Here is a 22,930-nt window from a genome sequence, read left to right on the forward strand (position 1 = left end):
AACCTTTCTAGCAAATATCATTCTCAACAATGAAAAGTTAGAAATGTTTCTTTTGAAATTAGAAACAGGACCATTACAATCAAAATTTCAACAGGATTTTTGAAGGAAGATGAAAAGGTGACCCCAAGATTCATATGGAAGAACAAAAAGGTCTAAGAGAAGCCAAAACATTCCCAATGAAGAATGAAAAGAAGACATCAAGACTTCTAAAAAACACCATTGGAACAGAATATAAATCATAAAAATGGACTCAGGGACACAGGGAAACTTGATTTATGACAAAAGTGACAGTTCTAATTGCTGTAAAAAGGAGGGCCAATTTGGTAAAAAGTGCTAGGACAATTGATTATTCATATAGAAAGATATGGAATCTAACTGCGCTCTTTTACTCACCCACCCTCCATCAATTCAAGATGGATTAAAGACTTCAATTTAAAAGGTAAAACTTTAAACTTTTAGAAGATACTATCAGAAAATATATATATATTTTTTAGACAGAGCCTCAAGCTGTCACCCTGGGTAGAGTGCTATGGCATCACAGCTCACAGCAACCTCCAACTCCTGGGCTCAAGCGATTCTCTTGCCTCAGCCTCCCAAGTAGCTGGGGTTACAGGCACCTGCCACAACGCACAGCTATTTTTTTTTTGTTGTTGTTGTTGTTGTTGTAGTTGTCATTGTTTGGCAGGCCCAGGCTGGATTCAAACCTGCCATCTCTGGTGTATGTGGCTGGCGCCTTAGCTACTTGAGCTACAGGCGCTGTGCCAGAAAATATCTTTAGAATCTTAAAGTCATCCTTGGCAGGGCGGCACCTGTGGCTCAGTCGGTAAGGCGCCGGCCCCATATACCGAGGGTGGTGGGTTCAAACCCGGCCCCAGCTGAACTGTCAACCAAAAAATAGTTGGGCGTTGTGGCGGGCGCCTGTAGTCCCAGCTACTCGGGAGGCTGAGGCAAGAGAATCGCTTAAGCCCAGGAGTTGGAGGTTGCTGTGAGCTGTATGATGCCATGGCACTCTACCAAGGGCCATAAAGTGAAACTCTGTCTCTACAAAAAAAAAAAGTCATCCTTGGCAATTAGACTTTTTGGCACAATTAGACTTTTTCTAATCTAGTGAGTGCAAAATGGTAACTCATGAATTTAATCTTCACATCCATGATTACTAATGGAGTTATGTGATTTTTCATGAATTTATTTGCCATTTATGTTTCCAGGTATGTGAAACACCTGTTCATGTCAATTCCATATGTATGTATATTTTTTCCTTTACAGACAAGAGTTTCACTCTGTTTCCCAGGCTAGAGTGAAGTGGCTAATTGTAATTGACAGTAGTCTCCAACTCCTGGGCTCAGGTGATCCTCTTGTATCTGGAGTGGCTGGGACTACAGCTCATATTTCCTGACCAAGTTTTCTTTTCACTTTTTTGTAGAGAGGGAGGCCTCACTATGTTGTCCAGGCTGGTTTGGAACTCCTGGCTTCAGTGATCCTCCCACCTGAGCCTCCCAAGGTTTAGGGATTACAGGCATGAGCCACCATGCTGGGCCAAATCCCCATATTTCTAAGTGTCCTTGTTTTAATAATCTGTAGCTATATATGTGGCAAATATTTTCTTCTAGTTTGTGGCTTATCTGTTCACTTTCTTTCGTGATTCTAGATAAACAGATATTAACACTGGTGGAGATGCCGGGGCGTGATTCTAGATAAACAGATATTAACTTTAATTTAGTCAAATTATCCTTTATGTTTAGTGCTTTAGTTTTGTTTAAGAAATCCTCACTTCACATAAATCACATGGATTGAGATTAAGGAGATATAGCACCCCACTGAAACAGGGGGCTGGGGTGCTGAATCGGCCTCTGGGCTGGCAAAAAACAACACATGGCAGGACGGAGGAGGAAACACAAGCTTCAAGTGTTCAAGTCACTTGAACACATCCCACATCCCAAGTGAAGACAGTGAGCTCCAGATTTATAAAGTCCAGCTGTGCCACTTATTAGCTATATGGTGGTCCAAACCTCAGTTTCTCCATCAATGACTGGAGAATGATGAAGAGGAGTTAATGATGACACCAACCCGCAGGGCTGCAGGTCAGCACTGCACATGGCACAGAAGAAATGTGCATAATGCTAGCTCTTAGCAGCAGCAGCATCCATAAAACGTTTGTTGGACTCAGCTAGTCCCCACAGGCCTGAAAACTGCCTTTGAATAACTGAAGGTCAATTGAGAGAGAGATTGTGAAGACCCTAAATGCAGGTGGGGAATTGATGTGTGAAGGTTGCCAGAGGTGTGAATATGCACGTGGGAATGCAGGGAAGAGTTCTTTCTGCTAAGAAAACACCTTTCTCCAAGACTTCATGCTGGATGCCTCTCCTGGGCTTCACTTCTGTATCCGTATCACACATGTTGTTGTACAAAGACCTCTCCCACTTAGCTGTCCCTGACGGCTCTCCTCGGACCTTCAAGCACCATATCATACAGCTACTTACATATGAACATCTGCATCAAATTTCCATAATGCTTGCCATATTGTGCCATTTAAATCATGACACTCCTCATCCACCTAATTTATCAAAAGGATGGTACATCTTCTGTGAGCGCCAGCAGCAGGAGGCAAGGGCTGTGAACCCCGTGCTTCACGATTTCATCGTAGAGACAGTTCTGTAGAGATGGTCAATGCACCTAAAACCCGAAGAACTTTCTGTAAGAAGTGTGGCAAGCATCAGCCTCACAAAGTGATCCAGTATAAGAAGGGCAAGGATTCCTTGTATGCTCAAGGAAAGAGGCGCTATGATCGAAAGCAGAGTGGCTATGGTGGGCAGACAAAGCCAATTTTCCAGAAGAAGGCTAAAACCACAAGAAGATTGTGCTAAGGCTGGAATGTGTGGAGCTTAACTGCAGATCCAAGAGGATGCTGGCCATTAAGAGATGCAAGCGTTTTGAACTGGGAGGAGATAAGAAAAGAAAGGGCCAAGTGATCCAGTTCTAAACTTTGAGACTTTTTGTCTTTTTGAGGAGAAAATGTTGAAGCTATACAAAAATTACCTGTAGGGAAATAAATATGATGATATTCAAAAAAAAAGGATGGTACATCTTCATCTGTTCCCATTTCATCCCTTATCTGAGTTGCTGAGGTCATGTAGGTGGGTCATGTGCTGGGTTACACATCCATCTGGATGGATCATAGTCTGGTTATCTGTCAGTCAGTGTTCCGGTGCCTGCCTGGGTTGGGGTTCTGAGGACTGGGAGTACAGAGGACCCAACGGGGCCAGGAACAGGAGGACCCAAGTTTGGTCATCTCTTCCCAGTGGCACAAAAGTGGCTGGGAATAGGCCAAAAAGACAGAATGGGATGGACCTTGGGACAGGGCAGAGAGAAGGAGCAGGCAAGCAAGATAGAAGGAAAAGACAGTAGAGGCGCTGTCATCCGTTCCTTACTATTAGTTCTCAAGTGGATCGTTCTCATTTAAAGATACAGGATGGGCACCTGGCAATGAGCAGCTGGCATACATTTCTTTATTGCCCACTCTGGACCTGGCATTGTGCTTTTTATGTTTTATCCCATTGTTTTTGTCTTCACAACAGCCTTTGAGTATGAGTACCATTATTTCCACCATTTACCCATGAGGAAAGGGGACTTAGAAGTTGGGTAACTTGCCCAAAGTCACAGAGCCAACTGATGAAGTAGGGAGTTGTTTTCTAAATCCATGCACTTAACCACTATAGCCCATGGGACTCAATGAACACCTCTTGGGACTTTGTGCAAGACTTACATTTTGAAGGCTGCCATGGAGACTCCATTGAAGTCACAAATGACAGAATGCACACTGGGATCCCTTCCTTAAGAGATGCATCTCATTTTAGTGACAGGGGCTCTGCACAGTTGTGGCTTGCATTTGAGCACAGCCTGATTGACTATGATTGGATCTCCATGGAAACACGGCTCCCACTGACTTCTGCTTCCAGAGGGGTGTGGTTCCAATCTCTGAGAATTAATTTCAAACACAGTTTCAGGACTTGGTCTGTACCACATGTACACATCAGCCCTCTAAGGCAGTGCAGAATAACAAGTGGGAGCACAGGATTTGCTCAATGATCTGCTTGACTGTGCCCTTTACAGAGTAGACACTCAATGATAAGTTGTTCCCTCTCACTGGATCTCAGTTTATATCTCTGTGAAATAGGCCTATTATAGTACTGACCACATAAAATAAGCATTAGCTATTTATTCTTCTTCTTCTGCCACCTGCTGATCTCCCTCCCACTACCCCTGTTCTCAACACCACGACAAACCATTCATCCCAGTTTGTTTCCGCTTGCTCTGATGTAGCCATGAAAGCCAAGCATCCTTGGAATCTGCCATGCTTGGGCAAACCAGGATGGTTGGTCACCCTCCCTCATACTTCAGTGGGAGAAGTCATAATTGTCTAGATCAGTGGTTCTCAACCTTCCTACTGCCGCGATGTATTTTCATTGTTACAAAGAGGTCGCGACCCACAGGTTAAGAACTGCTGGTGTAAATAGAACGGTAGCCAGTGAGACTTGGGATTGTTTGAGTTCAGTATTTACTTTGTTAATTCTAAACTGTGACAGTTTTGTGGCCATTGAATGTAGAATGTTAACTCAGACTCACAGACAACCCAGTGAAACCACAGGTAAGTCCAGTGAATTATTCTGTTTTGAATCCTCAAGGGCAGGAACTGCCTCATTCATCTTTATATCCCCCTCTGCACTTAGAAGGATAAATTGTTAAATGAGTGACTAACAAATCCCCTAAAGACCCACATGCCCAGTGATCCCAAGTGCAGGGACAGGAGCTGCTTGTCTCAATACATCTCCGGGGCTGATTTCCTAGGGCCATATGTTATGCAAGACACTAGCCTGCATCTTAATCTAGTTCTGGATGATTTCAAAATGGGCTCTGCCTCTGGCAGGGGAAATCCCATCCTGGGAGTGCGATTCCTGCATGAAGAGTCATTCATGGATCACTGTCAGGTTAAGGATTGGCATCTTCTGCTCATACCTGCTCTCCTTGCCTGTCTTTAGAACTAATCCTGGTTTTGAATAGATTTGTAGATAAATGCCTAATGTGTAATGACTCAGGAGGAGTGTCTGTTTCCAGGGAGCGCCATACAACCTACTGGGGACTCTTATAGCCGCACGTCCCCAAGCTCTCATGTTCCTTATGTAGGGGGAACATAGGAGGTTTCAGAATATGGGGACACAGATTGTTCTCAGTGTTCCGAGCTGGAATCATGGCAGGTTCTTGTCACTGTAATGTGCCAGAGAAGAAATGGTATAGGAGAGTGGCCAGGTGCTCACACTCTGGTGTCAAACAGTCTTGGTTGTGCCTCTTACCAGATGTGAGAGCTGAGGCAGGTGACTTACCTTGTCCGAGGCTCAGTTTCCTCATCTGTAAAATGAGAAAAGTAATAGTAGTCAAGAAGTTGTGAAGCTTAAAGGACCTACCCCATGTAAGAAGAATGTGCAATATGGGACCCAATACAACTCAGTAACCCATACACACTGTCACAGGCATACCTTGCAGAAATTTCAGGCATAGTTCCAGACCACTGCACTAAAATTAATATTGTAAATCAAGTCACAAGAATTTTTGGCTTTCCCATTTATCAGTAAATCAAGTCACAAGAATTTTTGGCTTTCCCAGTACATATACAAGTTATGTTTACACTGTATAATAGTATTAAGTATATAGTAGTATTATGTCTAAAAAATGTACATCGCTTAATTTAAAAATACTTTATTGATAAAAAATGCTATAGTTTATCTGAACCTCCAGTGAGTCACAGTCTCTCTGGTGGAGGGGTGGAGGGTTTCATTGCTGATTGCTACTGACTGATCAGGGTGGTGGTTGCTGAAGGTTGGGTGGCTATGGCAATTTCTTAAAATAAGACAACAGTGATGTTTGCCACATCAATACTCTTCCTTTCATGAAAGATTGTAGCATGTGATGCTGTTTGACAGTATTTTAATCACAGTAGAACTTTTTTCAAAATTGGAGTCAATTTTATCCAACCCTGCCACTGCTTTTTCTCTTTTTGTATGTGTATTGCTTCATATTTATTTATTTATTTTATTATTAAATCATAGCTGTGTACATTAATGACATCATGGGGCACCATACACTGGTTTTATAGACCATGTGACATATTTTCATCACATAGCCTTCCTGGCATTTTTTAGTTATTGTGCTAAGACATTTATATTCTACATTTACTAAGTTTCACATGTACTCTTGTTAGATGCACCATAGGTGTAATCCCACCAATCACCCTCCCTCTGCCCGTCCTCATCCCTCCCTCCCCTCCCTCTCCCTCTTCCCCATATTCATAGGTTATAACTGGGTTATAGCTTTCATATGAAAGCCATAAATTAGTTTCATAGTAGGGCCGAGTACATTGGATACTTTTTCTTCCATTCTTGAGATACTTTACTAAGAAGAATATGTTCCAGCTCCATCCATGTAAACATGAAAGAGGTAAAGTCTCCATCTTTCTTTAAGGCTGCATAATATTCCGTGGTATACGTATACCAAAATTTATTAATCCATTCGTGGATTGATGGGCACTTGGACTTTTTCCATGAATTAGCAATTATGAATTGGGCTGCAATAAACATTCTGGTACAAATATCTTTGTTATAATGTGATTTTTGGTCTTCTGGGAATATGCCTAGTAGAATTATAGGATTAAATGGCAGGTCTATTTGTAGATCTCTAAGTGTTCTCCAAACATCTTTCCAAAAGGAATGTATTAATTTACATTCCCACCAGCAGTGTAGAAGTGTTCTCTTTTCTCCACATTTGCGCCAACATCTCTGGTCTTGGGATTTTGTGATATGGGCTAATCTTACTGGAGTTAGATGATATCTCAAAGTAGTTTTGATTTGCATTTCTCTAATGATTAAGGAGGATGAGCATTTTTTCATATGTCTGTAGGCTGTGCGCCTGTCTTCTTCATAGAAGTTTCTCTTCAAGACCCTTACCCAGCCTGTGATGGGATCACTTGTTCTTTTCTTTCTTATACATTTGAGTTTTCTGTGGATTCTGGTTATTAAACCTTTGTTGGAGACATAACCTGCAAATAACTTCTCCCATTCTGAGGGCTGTTTGCTTGCTTTACTTACTGTGTTCTTGGCTGTGCAGAAGCTTTTTAGTTTGATCAGGTCCCAGTAGTGTATTTTTGAAGCTGCTTCAATTGCCTGGGGGGGGTCCTCCTCATAAAATATTTGCCCAGACCCATTTCTTCAAGAGTTTTCCCTGCACTGTCTTCTAGTATTTTTATAGTTTCTTTTTTTTTTTTTTGTGGTTTTTGGCCGGGGCTAGGTTTGAACCTGCCGCCTCCGGCATATGGGACCAGCGCCCTACTCCTTCAGCCACAGGCACCACCCTATTTTTATAGTTTCATGTCTTAAGTTTAAATCTTTAATTCAGTGAGAGTCTATCTTAGTTAATGGTGAAAGATGTGGGTCAAGTTTCAGTCTTCTACAGGTAGCCAGCCAGTTCACCCAGCGCCATTTGTTAAATAGGGAATCTTTTCCCCACTGAATGTTTTTAATTGTCTTGTCAAAGATCAAATAATGGTAAGTAGCTGGATTCATTTCTTGGTTCTCTATTCTATTCCATACATCTACCTCTCTGTTTTTGTGCCAGTACCATGTTGTTTTGATCACTATCGATTTATAGTATAGTCTGAGGTCTGGTAGTGTAATTCCTCCTACTTTGTTTTTATCTCCGAGTAATGTCTTGGCTATTCGAGTTTTTTTCTGATTCCATATAAAATGAAGTATTGTTTTTTCAAGATCTTTAAAGTATGACAGTGGAGCTTTAATTGGGATTGCATTTAAATTTTATATTGCTTTGGGTAGTATAGGCATTTTAACAATGTTGATTCATCCCAGCCATGAGCATGGAATGTTTTTCCATTTAAAATGTTAAATGTTTTCTAACATTTTCAGCTATTTCTTTTCTTAGAGTTTCATAGTTCTCTTTATAGAGATCTTTCACGTCCTTTGTTAGATAAACTCCTAAATATTTCATCTTCTTTGGCACTACTGTGAGTGGAAGAGTCCTTAACTGTTTTTTCAGCTTGACTATTGTTAGTATACATAAAGGCTACCGATTTATGAATGTAGATTTTGTAACCTGAGACGCTACTGTATTCCTTGATCACTTCTAAGAGTTTTGTAGTAGAATCCCTGGTGTTTTCCAGGTATACAATCATATCATCTGCGAAGAGTGAAAGTTTGATCTCTTCTGACCCTATGATTGCCTTGATTGCCTTTTCTTCCCTAGTTGCAATGACTAGAACTTCCATTACAATGTTAAAGAACAGTGGAGACAATGGGCAACCTTGTCTGGTTCCTGATCTGAGTGGAAATGATTTCAATTTAACTCCATTCAATACGATATTGGCTGTGGATTTGCTGTAGATGGCCTCTATCAGTTTAAGAAATGTCCCTTCTATACCAATTTTCTTAAGTGTTCTGATCATGAAGGGATGCTGTATATTATCAAAAGCTTTTTCTGCATCAATTGAGAGAATCATGTGGTCTTTGTTTTTTAATTTGTTTATGTGCTGAATTATATTTACAGATTTACGTATATTAAACCAGCCTTGAGACCCTGGGATAAAATCAACTTGGTCATGATGTACAATTTGTTTGATGTGTTGCTGCATTCTGTTTGTCAGGATCTTGTTGAATATTTTTGCATCAATATTCATTAGTGATAGTGATCTATAATTTTATTTTCTTGTTGGGTCTTTTCCTGGTTTGGGGATCAGGGTGATGTTTGCTTCATAGAACATGTTGGGTAGTCTTCCTTCTTTTTCTATATTTTGGAACAGGTTGGGAAATATAGGTACTAATTCCTCTTTAAAGGTTTGGTAGAATTCTAACATGAAGCCATCTGGTCCCGGGCTTTTCTTTTTAGGGAGATTTTGTATGTTTGATGCTATTTCAGAATTTGATATAGGCCTGTTCAACATTTCCACTTGATCGTTGATAAGTCTTGGAAGGTGACATGCTTCCAAGTATTGGTCAATTTCCTTCAGATTTTCATATTTCTGAGAATAAAGTTTCTTGTAATATTCACTAAGGATTTTTTGAATTTCTGAGAAGTCTGTTGTTACTTCATCTTCATCATTTCTGATTGATGAAATTAGAGATTTTACTCTTTTTTTCTGGTTAGGTTAGCCAAAGGTTTATCTATTTTATTGACCTTTTCAAAAAACCAACTTTTTGATTAATCTGTTGTATAATTCTTTTGTTTTCAATTTCATTTAATTCTGCTCTAATTTTGGTTATTTCGTTTCTTCTACCGGGTTTGGGGTTGGAATGTTCTTCCTTTTCCAGTTGCTTGAGATGTCCCATTAAGTTGTTAACTTCCTCTCTTTCTGTTCTCTTGAGGAAGGCTTGCAGTGCTATAAATTTCCCTCTTAGAACTGCCTTTGCAGTATCCCAGAGGTTCCGATAATTCATGTCTTCATTGTCGTTTTGTTCCAAAAATTTGGTAATTTCCTTCTTAATCTCATCTATGCTCCAGCTATCATTCAGCATAAGGTTATTTGACTTCCATGTTTTTGTATGAGTATGCAGATTCCTGTTGTTACTGAGTTCAACTTTTATTCCATGGTGGTCCGAGAAGATGCAAGGAATAATTTCTATTCCTTTAAATTTACTGAGGTTAGACTTGTGACCTAAGATGTGATCGATTTTGGAGTACGTTCTGTGGGCTGATGAGAAGTATGTGTATTCAGTTTTGTTGGGATGAAATGTTCTGTAGATGTCTGCTAAATCCAAATGTTAGATGGTTAGGTTTAAATCTAAAATTTCTTTGCTCAGCTTCTTATTGGAGGATCTATCCAACACTGCCAAAGGAGTGTTAAAATCTCCGACTATTATGGAGCTGGAGGAAATCAAGTTGCTCATGTCTGTTAGAGTTTCTCTTTTAAATTGAGGCGCATTCTGGTTGGGTGCATAAATATTAATAATTGAAATCTCATCATATTGAGTATTACCCTTAACAAATATGAAGTGACCATTCTTATCCTTCCTTACTTTTGTTGGTATAAAGCCTATTGTATCTGCAAATAGAATTGCAACACCTGCTTTTTTCTGATTACCATTTTCCTGAAATATGGATGACTATCCTTTCACCCTTTTAAGGTAAGATGTGATTCTTGTATGCAGCAAATATCTGGCCTGAGTTTTTGTATCCAGTCAGCCAACCTGTCCCTCTTTAGAGGACAGTTTAAGCCGTTTACATAAATGGAGAATATAGATAAGTCTGGTAAAATTTTGGGTATCGAGTTTTTCGAAAGTCCAGTGGACATTTTTAATCCTTTTGCCACTATGGAAGTTGAAGTTTAATCAAAAGTTTCTGAGTGAGTTTACTTTTGTGGTAGAGGATTGGGCTGGTCATTATGGAGGATAGGTCTGAGAATATCCTGAAGAGCTGGTTTGGTTATGGCAAATTTCTTCAACATGTGAATGTCATTAAATTATTTAATTTCTCCATCATAAATGAAATTCAGGTTAGCTGGATACAGGATCCGGGGTTGAAAGTTATTTTGTTTGGGGAGATTAAAAGTCGATGACCGCTTATTGTACCCTCAATGAATCCCCAACAAAAAATAAATAAATAAATAAAATAAAAGTCTATGACCACCCTCTTCTGGCTTGAAAAGTTTCAGCAGAGAGATCTGCAGTCATTCTAATATTCTTCCCTTTGTAGGTAATGGTTTTCTTACATCTGGCTGCTTTCAGAATTTTCTCCTTCATATTAACTTTAGTGAAGTTAATTATGATGTGCCTGGGGGATGTCTTATTCAGGTTGAGTCGTGCTTGGGTTCTGAAACTGTCTGCTATCTGAATTTCAGAATCTCTTGGCACGTCTGGAAAATTCTCTTTCATAATTTCATGGAGAAGGGCCTCTGTGCCTTGTGAAGCTACTTCATCTCTTTCAGGGATTCCAATGAGGTGGATATTAGCCTTCTTCAAATTATCCCAGAGCTCTCTAAGAGAATGATCTGTTTTTGCTCTCCGTTTCTGTTCTTCTTTCAGAGTTTGGGAGCATTCAAAAGCTTTGTCTTCAATGTCAGAAATCCTTTCTTCTGCTTGCTCCACTCTGTTACTGAGAGATTCTACTGTATTTTTCAGATCTTTGAGGACTGCAAATTCTTGCTTCAGTGTGTCAAAATCTTTGGTGGTTTTGTCTTTAAATTTGTTGAATTCTTGAGACAACTTTTGAATTTCTCCTTGAATTTCTAATTCCGACTTTTGAATTGCTCCTCGAATTTCTAATTCCAAATTTTCCTCCATTCTATTAATCTTGTTTGCGATCCAAATTCTGAATTTGATTTCTGAAATCTCGGCTATCTGTTTATGAATGGGATCTTCAGTTACATCCGCCATATCTTTCCTTGGCGGGGGTGGAGGGGTTGTTGATCTACTCTGGTTATTCATATTACCAGAGTTTTTCTGCTGATTCCGCCTCATGATTATTTTATACCATTTGACTTTTCCCTGGGAGCTTTACCAAAGACCCATACAGTGCTACGGCCTGAGAAACTGGGGACCTGTTTGGTGTGGTGGGGCTAAGTGGCTCTGTCTTGTTTTCAGCTGGTCTCTGTCCAACCCTAGTGAAATAGTTACTCTAGGTTGAAGTCTTAGCTGTGGAGAAATACCAGCAGTTAAATCACTCCACCACCACCACCCATCCCTCCAGGCAACAATTGGAAAAGGAAAATCAAACCTTCTTACAACCACACACCCAGGGCACCACTTGGATAGTCCTTGGGCGATTGGCTCAGTTCAAAAGGTCCAAATCAATTGTCTCAGTCAGCACCTGTCTTAGGTGGAAGAGTTTAAAAGGTCTCTGGCAACTAGATCACAGGGGTCTGCTGACAACTCAAATATGACTTGCTCCAGTGCTCTGTGAGGTCAGGAGGACCCACCCAGCAAATAGATTAGTCTGGGAAGGTTGATTCACCTCTGCCACACCCCACCTTGCACCTCTGTCACACCCAGTCAGTGATAACCCCGCAGGGCTGTGACCCAGTTGCCTCCCATGAGTAGATACTCCAGGGGTTTGCACCTTCCTGAATCACAAGGGAATCTATGTCTCCTCAGCCAGGCCTCTTCTCTCTGCCTCTATCTGGAAGGGGGAAGTGAGTCCTGACAACCTCAGTGGCTTGATGGAGGCTGGGGAGTGTTCACTCAGTTTCAGCCCTGCCCCTGATTGATGTTACTGACCAAACAGAACAACTTTGTGGAATTTGCTTCTGTCCCAGCTACATTCCCCTGCAGAAGAGAAGCTGTTTTGAGTCACAGAACCTGCATCTCAGGCCCTGTCTTTGCTGCTGCAAAGGTTTGTATTCACAGGTTAGCTGTCACTTCTAGCCTCCTGTCCTCCTTTGTCTAGGTTGATGATCCCCTGGGGGCCGGGTGCATTTTAGGCTCAGTAAAGTGGTCCTCTGGATCAGCCCCGCCCTGGGAATCAGCCGGCACTGTGTGTGCATTTTCTAGTCCCCATGCTCCACCCAGGCCAGTACCACCTCAGGCAAACCCTTTACTCACAGTGCCTGTGTTTCCATCCCAGATCTTCTGCCGGTGGTTGCCACCTGAGAAGATGCCCGGTTGTCCAGAGAGACAGGGGATGTGACTCCAGAATATCCAGGGGTGAACCCTATTATTGCCAAAAACAGCTGTTGCTCTGTGCCTTGGGGCACCACCACTCCAGTGTGGTTCCCTCTCAGCCGACTGTCCTCTCCTCACTCCCATGCCACAGAATCAGCACTGACCAGCTGCAGTCCAGGCACTGTCCATGCCCCTTGATAAATCACTCAAGAATCTGGACTCCTGGGGGACAGGCCTCCAGACCTCAGAGTGAGAGTGGAGGGGAGTGCTGGGAGCTAAGAATTGCAGGTAGAGAATATATACAGTTTTATGCCTGGCAGGAGAGCGCCATGGCACCCTAGTAGGGGAAGTAGGTCCAGTTTTTAGAGTGTCACTCCCGTGGAGTATAATGGGAGGACTTTTGAACTCTGCTCATTTGTTTATGGGGTACTCCAAGCCGTTCTCATGGGGTAGGGGACTCCTGTCCGCTTGGTGATGGATTTTGTACCTTTTGTTTGTATCCTTGGTTTCACAGCTTGCCTCAGTAGGATTGATGTGCGTTCTTCAACCTTCTCTCTTGGTGCAGCTCTAATCCACCAGGTTACTTGCTAAATTTCTGTCCTTTAACTCTCCTTCTGGATGGGAGCCTCTGTGGAAAGCTGGCTTCAGTCAGCCATCTTGTCTCCTGCTCCTGACACTGCTTTTTCAACTGAGTTTATGCAAAATGCTAAATCCTGTGTTGTCATTTCAACAATGTTCTTAGCATCTTCACCAGAGGTAGATTCCATCTCAAGAAACCACTTTCTTTGCTTATCCATATGAAGCAAATCCTCATCTGTTCTCATTTTATCATGAGATGGCAGCAATGCAGTCACATTTTCAGGCTCAGCTTCTAATTCTAGTTCTCTTGTTATTTCCATGACATCTGCAGTTACTTCCTCTACTGAAATCTTGAAGCCTTCAAAGTCATTTATGAGAGTTAGAACCAACTTCTTCCAAACTCCTGCTAATATTGATATTTTTACCTCCAATGAATCAAAAATATCCTTAATGACATACAGAATGGTGAATCCTTTCCAGAAAGATTTTCAATTCACTTTGCCCAGATCCATCAGAAGAATCACTACCTATGGCAACTATATCTTTATGAAATATAGTTATTAAATAATAAGACTTGAAATTCAAAATTACACCTCGATCCATGGTGTAATGGATCCATTAATCCATGTACAGAATTAATGCTGTGTTAAAAGGCATGAAAACAACATTCATCTCCTTGTACATCTCCATCAGGACTATTGAGTGACCAGGTGCATCATCAGTGAGCAGTAATCTTTCGAAAAGAATTTTTTTTCCAGAGCAGATCTCAACAGTGGGCTTAAAATATTCAGTAAACCATGCTATAAACAGATGTGCTGTAATCCAGGCTTTGTTGTTCCATTTATAGAGCATAAGCGGAGTAGATTTAGCCTGATTCTTAAAGGTCCTAAAATTTTCAGTATGGTAAATGAGCATTGGCTTCAAGGTAAATCCACCAACTGAATTAGCCCCTAACAAGAGCAGTAAAGAGCAGTATGTCGGCAGAGAGCAATACAGTGAAGTACGATAGAATGAGGTATAGCCTGTATTACGCTCCAACATAAGCACCCCCACACGACATTGTTCTGAAGGGAAAATGCCCCCCAAATTAACAAATGCTGAGAGTAGTGTGAAATAGCTAGCATTTAATAAATGTTAGCTGCTATTATCAAGAGCTTTTAGAACATAATCTGCTTGTGGTGGTGCCTGTGGCTCAAAGGAGTAGGGCACCGGCCCTGTATGTGGGAGGTAGCAGGTTCAAACCCAGCCCTGGCCAAAAACTACAAAAAAAAAAAAAAAATCTTCTTGCTGTGCCTCAGAGTCACCCAGCTCCCCTGGGAGCTCCTTTAAGAAATTCCATGAGGTTCAGTACCCATAGCTCAGTGGTTAAAGTGCCGGCCACATACACTGGGGCTGGTGGGTTTGAACCTGGCCTGGGCCTGCTAACCAACAATGACAACAACAACAACAAGAACAACAAATAGCTGGATGTTGTAGCAGGTGCCTATAGTCCTAGCTACTATAGGGAGGATGAAGCAAGAGAATTGCTTAAGCCCAAGAATTTGAGTGAGACTCTAAAAAAAGAAACAGAAAAAATAAAGAAATTCTGTGAGACACCTCTTATTAATTTGCATTCTTGACCAAAATGCATTACCTGAATCTAATCATGACAAAACCTCACATAAACCTAGATGAGGGTGATTTAACTGAATAATTGGCCTATACACTTCAAAAATGTCAGTTGTGGAAGACAAGGAGAAGGCTGAAGAGCTGTTCAGATTAAAGGGAAGCAAGGAGACAGGACCATTAAATTGATATATAATCTTTGGATCCTGGACCAGAAAGAAAACATTGCTATGAAGTTTTATAGAACAGTTAATTCAAATTTGATTGAAGTCTGTAGATTAGGTTATAATACTGCATCATTGCTAAATCTGGTTTTGAGGATTGTCCTGTGGTTATGTAAAAAACTATATTTGTCCTTGAGAGATACACCCTGAAGGGTCCAGGATCACAGTCTCCAACTGACTCTTGAATGCTCCAGAAAGAAAATAATGTGTCTGTGTGTATAATATTACACATATTCCCATATATGTGTGTATACACACACACGTAATGAAAAAGCAAATATGGCAAAATGTTCCTTGGTAAATCTGGGGGGAGGGTGCATAAGAGTTCTTTGTGCTGTTTCTGCATCTTTGATGCATATTTAAAATTATTTCAAAAGAAAAAGTAAAATATAAATAAGATGAAGCTAAGAAATGACTAAAGCCAAGGACGAAGAAACTGCGTTTAGACAAGCAGTCAGCGCCCTGCCATCTGAGAAGCCCTCTTGTTTCTTCAACATGCCCTCTTGTGGTCAGCCTGGAAAGGCAAACTTGATAGTTAACAGGCTGCTTTAGAACCTGCCTTCAGAAGTGGTGACACGTCCCAGCGCAGGTCTGCACAGGGGGTAATGAGAAAAAAGCAACGGATCCACGATGGTGCCGCGGCCAGTGGCAAGGGACAGGGCATGAGCTCCAATGGCATCGTTAGACATGCCTGCGGTAACCTACGTGTCTCATGCAGAGTCAGGATGCGGGCTGGGAAGCACTGCGGCCCCGGGGAAAAGACTGATCCAGGCGGAGTGCTGCCTTCCGGGGAAAAGGTGAGCTCGGCTTCCCAGAAGAGAAACAGTGCTCTCTGTCGGCCGGAAGAGGGCGCTGTTTCCCCTGGTGTTGTTTGAATCTGCCCTGGCAGGCTTTGACCTCCACTTGTGCCCACTCAGCAGTTTCACAGATCTGCAAATCCCAGGGGCAGAATTAGGGTGAGGTGAATGAGGCAGAGTCAAATGCAAGTGCGAGGTTGAAACATGTTTTTATTAAAGATTTTAATACTTTGTTCATCATGGATTTTTCTACATTAATTTTGGTTTTTCAAAATATTGCATCAAAATATTATTTATCTTGATTATTGATTTGTTTTGTAAATTTCAAGATTTTTTGCCTGAGGCCAGAGTCACTCTCCTTAGTTGCCTTGCAGAAGCTAATCCATTAATTGCAATACCACCATCTCAGAGTTAGCAATTGGTCAGATGAGGTCTGGAGTTAAATAGCCCCTTTCGTAAAGAAAGGACCAGAAAAGGGAATTAATCCTGGGAACTCAATGCTTGCTTTTGATGTTACTTCACTGCTGGTAGCTGGAGCCTAAATTATTTGTCTCCAAGTCTCAATCCCCTCATCTGCAAAATGGGGATAGCAATACTTTCTTTCAATTCATTCTGAAAACAGTATCATCCTAAATGAATGTCCCTAAGGTCCAGGCACTGTGCTGAGTCTGCCTTTTCATTATAAACTCTCTAAATGTCCACATCCTTACCATGTAAGAAATGTTATTATCACCATTTTAAAGGTGAAGAAGAGGGCACAGAGAAGTTTACTTATTTGTCCGAGGTTGAACAGCCAGTCAGTGAAAGTGTATATGCTTTAACCTCCACATTAACATTCTCAACATGGAGCGATCCCCACACCACTGGGGCCAGTTGGCAACATCTAGAGACATTTGGGTTGTCAGAACAGGAGGGTACTACTGGCATCTAGTTTGTAAAGGCCAGAGATGCTGCTAACCACTCTATAATGCACAGGAAAATCCCCTGCAGCAAAAGAACTATCTGGCCCCAGAACATCAATACTGCTAAAGCCGAGAAGCCTGTTTTATGCTCCTGCATGCACTTCCAACACCAGTTTGCAAGATGCATCTGGAAATAAGGACAAATATGATCACTGTTTCTTGGAGATTCATACTCCACGTTAGCATTTTAAATGTTCTGAAAAGTCCTGCAATTTTAAAAGCTGCTTTACTGCATTGAAACAGGATGACCCAAACTTATCCATGTGGCCCTTTTCTTCATAAAATTCCTTTGACTATCTTGAGGCAACATCTACCTTGGGAACATACCTCATTTTATCACACTTTGCTTTATTGCTCTTGACTGACAAATTGCTCTTTATTGCTCTTGTTGGGGGCTAATGCAGCTGGTCACTTTAATTTGCATATCTTACAAATTGAAGGTTTGTAGAAACCCTGCATTAAGCAAATCTATTAAAGTCATTTTCCCAATGGAATATGCTCACTTTGTGTCACTGTGTCACATTTTGGTGATTCTTGCCATATTTCAAACTTTTTCATTATTATTATAATATCTGTTATGGTGATTTGTGGTCAGTTATCTTTGACATTACTATTGTAATTTTTTTTTTTTTTTTTTTTTTGTGGTGCCATGAACTTAGCACTTAGTTCTCCGTGAAAGGCAAATGTTGTTGTGGTGGTTGTTATTATCTTTTGTCCTATGGCCAAGGGTTCCCTTGGCCTGAAGCGAGTTTCCCTGGCTAAGACCAACACTGTGGTCAAAATCTTGGGGTCTCCACTGGCAATCGCAGCAACAATAAAGATAAATAAATGGAACTGAATCAAGTTAAAAAGCTTCTGCACAGCTAAGGACACTATAAAAATACAACCTTCAGAATGGGAGAAGATATTCTTATGTTACAAATCTGATAAAGGGCTAATAACCAAAATCTATAGAGAACTCAAATTAATCAACAAGAAAAGAGCAAATAAGCCCATTTATTATGGGACAAGAGACATGAACAGAACCTTCTCCCAAGAAGACAGACGAGACCAACAAACACCGAAAAAAGGCTCATCATCCCTAATCATCAAAGAATTGCAAATCAAAACGGCCTTGAGATATTACCTAACCCCAGTGAAAATAGCCACATCACGAGGTCCTGATGCTGGCATAGGTGCAGAGAGAAGGGAATACTTAGATGCTGTTGATGGGATTGCAAATACAGCCTTTTTGGAAAGAAGTATGGTGAACTAAAGAACTAAAAGTATACCTTCCATTTGATTCCACAATCCCATTACTAGGTATCTACCCAGAAGAAAAAAAGTATTTTACCATAAGAACATCTGCACTAAAATAGTTATTGCAACTCAATTCATAATTGTCAAGATGTGTAAATAACCCAAGTGCTCATCAACTCACTAGGGTATATGTATACCATGGACTACTACTCAGCCATAAAGAAAGATAGAGACTTTGCATCTTTTAATATTTACCTGGATGGATTTGGAGAACATCCTCTTAAGTAGTGTATCACAAGAATGGAAAAGTAAGTATCCAATGTACTAAAATGAAACTAGTATATGAATAACTACATACCCACATGACAGAAAAATATAATTAAATTCAAGAAGAGGGGCTGGGGGAGAAGAAAGGAGGAGGGGAGTTTGGTAAGCTCTCACAATATAGGGGTATATGGCACACCTCCTGGGTGAAGGGCTCAACTGCAACTTGGACTTTAACTGACAAATAATGTAACCTAATTGTATGTACCCTTATATTAATCTGAAATTTAAAAAAAACCAACAAGGCCTAGAGCCAGCCAGAGCATCATATCATGCAATCAGCAATGATTTATAGAGCACCTGCTATATGCCAGTCCTGTCCCAGGCATCACAAACACTCTTAGGTGCCCCTGCTCTTTTAGACCTGCCTAGTGGGAAGACAGACTTCAGACAAGGAAACACCCAAGCTCATAAGTAATACTCCTTTAGGACACATGCCGTGAAGCAAAATCCCTGGGTGCCATGAGAAAGAGAGGGGACAAGAGGGAAGACTCTAATGGGCTGAGGGGGCCCGGAAGTCTTCTCTGAGGGAGTGCCATTTAAACTGAGACATGGTCCAGGAGTGGTGGCCCATACCTGTAATCCCAGGACTTTGGGAGCCTGAGGCAGGAGGATCACTTGAGCCTGGAAGGTTTGAGGTTGCAGTGAGCTATGATGACACCACTTCACTTTAACCTAGGCAATAGAGCAAGACTTTGTCTCAGAAAAAAAAAAAAAAGCTGAAACCTAGAGGTGGAAGGAAGATGAAGGTGGAGGGAACAGCAGTGCAAAGGCCCTGTGGTTGGAAGTGAGAGTCTGGTGGTATGAGGGGAAGCCACTGGGCGAGGAAGAAGGGAGCAGAGTGTTATGACCTGGAAAATGTAGGTATGTAGAGGACACATTAAGGAGTTTTGTCTTCTTTGAGGATTTTGATCAGAGCAGTGACACACCCAGTCCTGCCCTTCAGAAAGTACCACTCTTGTGGTCCATGCTTAGATAGCCCTGTGTGGAAGATGCTGTGTGAGATTAAAACCCAGAGCCTGTTTTATCAGGTGGAAACTATCACACAAAGGTGAGGTTTGTTACAATTATGAAACTTTAAATAATGCACCTTCCTTGCCTCAAACCCAAGCTGATTGTGAAATGTGATGATGGAGCATTTTGCATGTTACGAGATTATTCCTAGGGCTCATTCATTATTAGACAAAGAACCACATCAGTCACAGGAAACACCTGTTTGGGTCACGCGGCCCATCCCCGACAGCAGCAGGGACTTTCCTGCCGGCTCCTTGTTTCTTCTTGCTGCTTTTGGGTGACTCAGCTTGTGACACTTTTGCTTCTCCTGGTATCTCCATCTTGCCTTTCTCAAATTCCAAAGGAACCTTTGTCCCAATGTATCAACTGCTACTGACTTCTGTCCCATCAGGGCCCATGGTGGGGTGGCTGTTTGGGGGCCATGTGTCTGAACTCCTCATCCTTGTTTCACCCCTTTCATATGACATGCATGGGACTCTTTGGCAGGGACTTATTGGCCAGCACAAGAGCTTGAGCCCTTGAGGGGATCTAATTGTCTCTGTAAATCAGGGACAGTATTCCCCAGGTGGATGTTGCTCACAATACTCAAAGGAATTATATGAAGGAAAGGGCTCCGTGGACAATAATTTTGGGAAACCCTGTTTCAATGCAGGTAAATCGTAGGGCTTTTTAGAATGTTTACTATGCTAACATGCTCAAAGACTGGTGTTGGAAGTACATGCAGCAGAAAATGTCACCTTCAGGAAGGAAATCTCGGAGCAGTGTCTGCTTTTCCCTCTAGGCTCCAAGCTTCTGGCAGGAATGGCCTCAAAATTCCCAATTCCCAGCTTAGGAGCCAACTGAACAATGAGAGGGAGGGTTTCTGCCATCCTTGGGCCCTCCAGGACAGCCTTGTTCACTTAACCCCACCCCCACCCCTGAGTTATCAAGTGACTGCTGGGGTGGGAGAAAGTTCCCTTCACCTCCTTATGCACAGACAGTAAACGGTATTTGCATGGGCATTGTTTAACCTGCTTAAAAGAACGAAAAGTTTTAGCACTTTTTTCTTTGTCTTTATTACTACACAAGTACATGTTTGAGTTTTAAAAAATACACAAGTGTATACAGTAAAAAGTGGAAGTCCTCCTTTCATGCCCCCATCCCCCACCTGCCCCTACAGAGTTCCTTGTTGAAGTTTTGTTATGCCTGGGTCAGTGGGTGAGAAGATTGTCTGGAGTCAGGGTGAATCCCAGCTCTGCCACATACTGTATCCTTGGGCACAAGCCCCAGTTTTCAGGTCTCTAAAATGAAGTGACCCTGGTGAGGACTTGGGGAGGGAAGAAATGGGATGACATACAGAAAGCACTCAACCTAGGTGGAGTCGGTTATATTTGACTCTTAGGCTTTTCCTTCCAGAATCTTAAGGCAATTTTTAAATGTCTGAGCAATACATGTGCTAATTGCAGAATGGGATTCATCCTTTCAATCTGTTCGATTGAATTTTTTTTTTAGTCCTCAAAAGCAGTTTCTATATGCAGAAACCACTATTCGGAGCTTTATTTTTCAAATTATTAGTCAGATTATCAATGTTAAAAATTAAAGAACAGATTAGTTGACTCCATTCTACTAGAGGTTAGCTCTTTTTTTTTTCTTTTCTTTCTTTTTTTTTTTCTTTTTGAGACAGAGTCTCACACTGCCCTGGATAGAGTACCACGGTATCATACCTAGCTCATAGCAACCTCAAACCCTGGGGCTCAGGCAATCCCCTTGCTGTAGCCTCCCAAGTAGCTGGGACTACAGGTGCCCATCATAACACCTGGCTAGTTTTTCTATTTTTGGTAGAGATGGGGTCTCACTCTTGCTCAGGCTGGTCTCAAACATCTGAGCTCAGGCAATCCACCCACCCTCAGCCTCCCTGAGTGCTAGGATTACAGACGTGAGCCACGGCACCTAGCCAGTTAGCTCATTTTTTATGCTAAGAGCTTTTTAGCAGAATTTTTTTCCAGAACTCTGATGTGATTATTACTATCTTAGAAAATGCCACATTTTTACATTCAGCTTACAAAAGTTCTTATTCTTTGTATATGTCTAGCTAGGATTTTAGATAAAATACAGGTTGCCCAATTAAATCTGAATTACTCAAATCGACTTATTACTCTGTATTTTTATTTGCCAAATCTGGCAATGCTAAATTCAGTATACCTAAATAATTACTTTTAAGGCGTTTTGGGCCCATTTATGAACATTTAAACTTTTAAAAATAAATTTAATGTACCCTGTTTCCTTTTTAATGTTTAATTTTCTGAACTCATGCAAAAAAAAGTAATTTTGATTCCAATAAATTAAACTTGCAAAGGTCTCATAAATATTCCAAAACAGTATGGAAACTTAGTAAGGTTTCAACTTAAAGTTACAAACCTAAATCAACCCCCCACCAATTGCTTGTTTTATATTGGAGTTAAAAGATTATGAACTTAAGAGGCCAAAAGTTTCTCATACCCATGTTACAAGTTCATAAAATACCACATACGTATAGATTTGATCTTAAAGCACACATAAAAAAAGTGTACCATACCTCTGGGTCCATAAACATTCCTATACTTAATTCTAAGTCTCTCTCTGATCAGAAGATGCCCATTCACCAAGAAAGACAATTAACTACCCATTAACCAGAGCTGCCTTTAACCAGGGATTCAGCCAGGCCTGAGGTCTGAGGTTGCAGACAACAGGCAGATTCATCTCATCGTGAGGGCAGGAAACCATCATTTCCTTCCATGTACTATTTGGAGTTATCTCTTAGAATTCCTGGCATGCTTGGCCAGGATGCTGACTGGATGGATGTTGGTGATATATGCACTCTTCCCTGTAGCTATGGCTACAACCCCATTGCTTCTAGAGGGAGTGTTTAGGAGGTCACAATGCTGGCTTCAAGTTATTTTCCTCTCCTATCCTTTGCACACAACTGTCCTTGCCAAAGTTTGTAAATATATTATAACCTGATTGAATTTTGCATTTCTTTTCCTTTTCAGATCTTTGTTCTTCCTGCCAAAATCTCTAAAAGTCATTTTACTTGGACTGAAATCCTACAATTCTTGCAAGATCTTCCTTTCTAAGTGTCTCACCAACATTAAATTACTATCAGGTTAAATAATGGATCTCTCTAGGGGCTATTTGTTCTTAAAGTCTAGGGACATTTTCCTGACCCTTTCTAGCAAATCCCCAATTGCACTCCCTGGCAACACACTCCCAATATTTGGTGTGCTAAATTGTGCAAAGTAAAACTGCCTAAAAAAATTAAGTAATGCAAACTAGACTTGACCTTAATTTATACCCATCAGAGTGGTTAGACTCAGTACCTGGGTGTGTCCAGGAACAGCAGGCCGCCAAATCCCAGTGATTTAGAGAAAATCCAGCAGAATTTCCCATGCCTCTTGCCTCATTGTCCCCCCGCAGAAGGCTCCATCACCCCAGGTGCCCTCTGGGGTGGACCACTTCCGAGTTTGTCAATTGTCAGGAAAAGGTACATGGCATTCAACCGCAGGAGACATGACCAGACG

The 22,930-nt window shown here is 41.3% G+C and overlaps 1 pseudogene; it reads left to right on the top strand.

The window, feature by feature from the left end:
• Window positions 1-2,660: 2,660 nt before the first annotated feature.
• LOC128592131 (60S ribosomal protein L36a-like) lies at window positions 2,661-3,058 on the top strand (annotated as a pseudogene).
• Window positions 3,059-22,930: the final 19,872 nt, after the last annotated feature.

The sequence above is a fragment of the Nycticebus coucang genome, chromosome 8 (genome assembly GCF_027406575.1).
Source record: "Nycticebus coucang isolate mNycCou1 chromosome 8, mNycCou1.pri, whole genome shotgun sequence".
Lineage (NCBI taxonomy): Eukaryota > Metazoa > Chordata > Mammalia > Primates > Lorisidae > Nycticebus > Nycticebus coucang.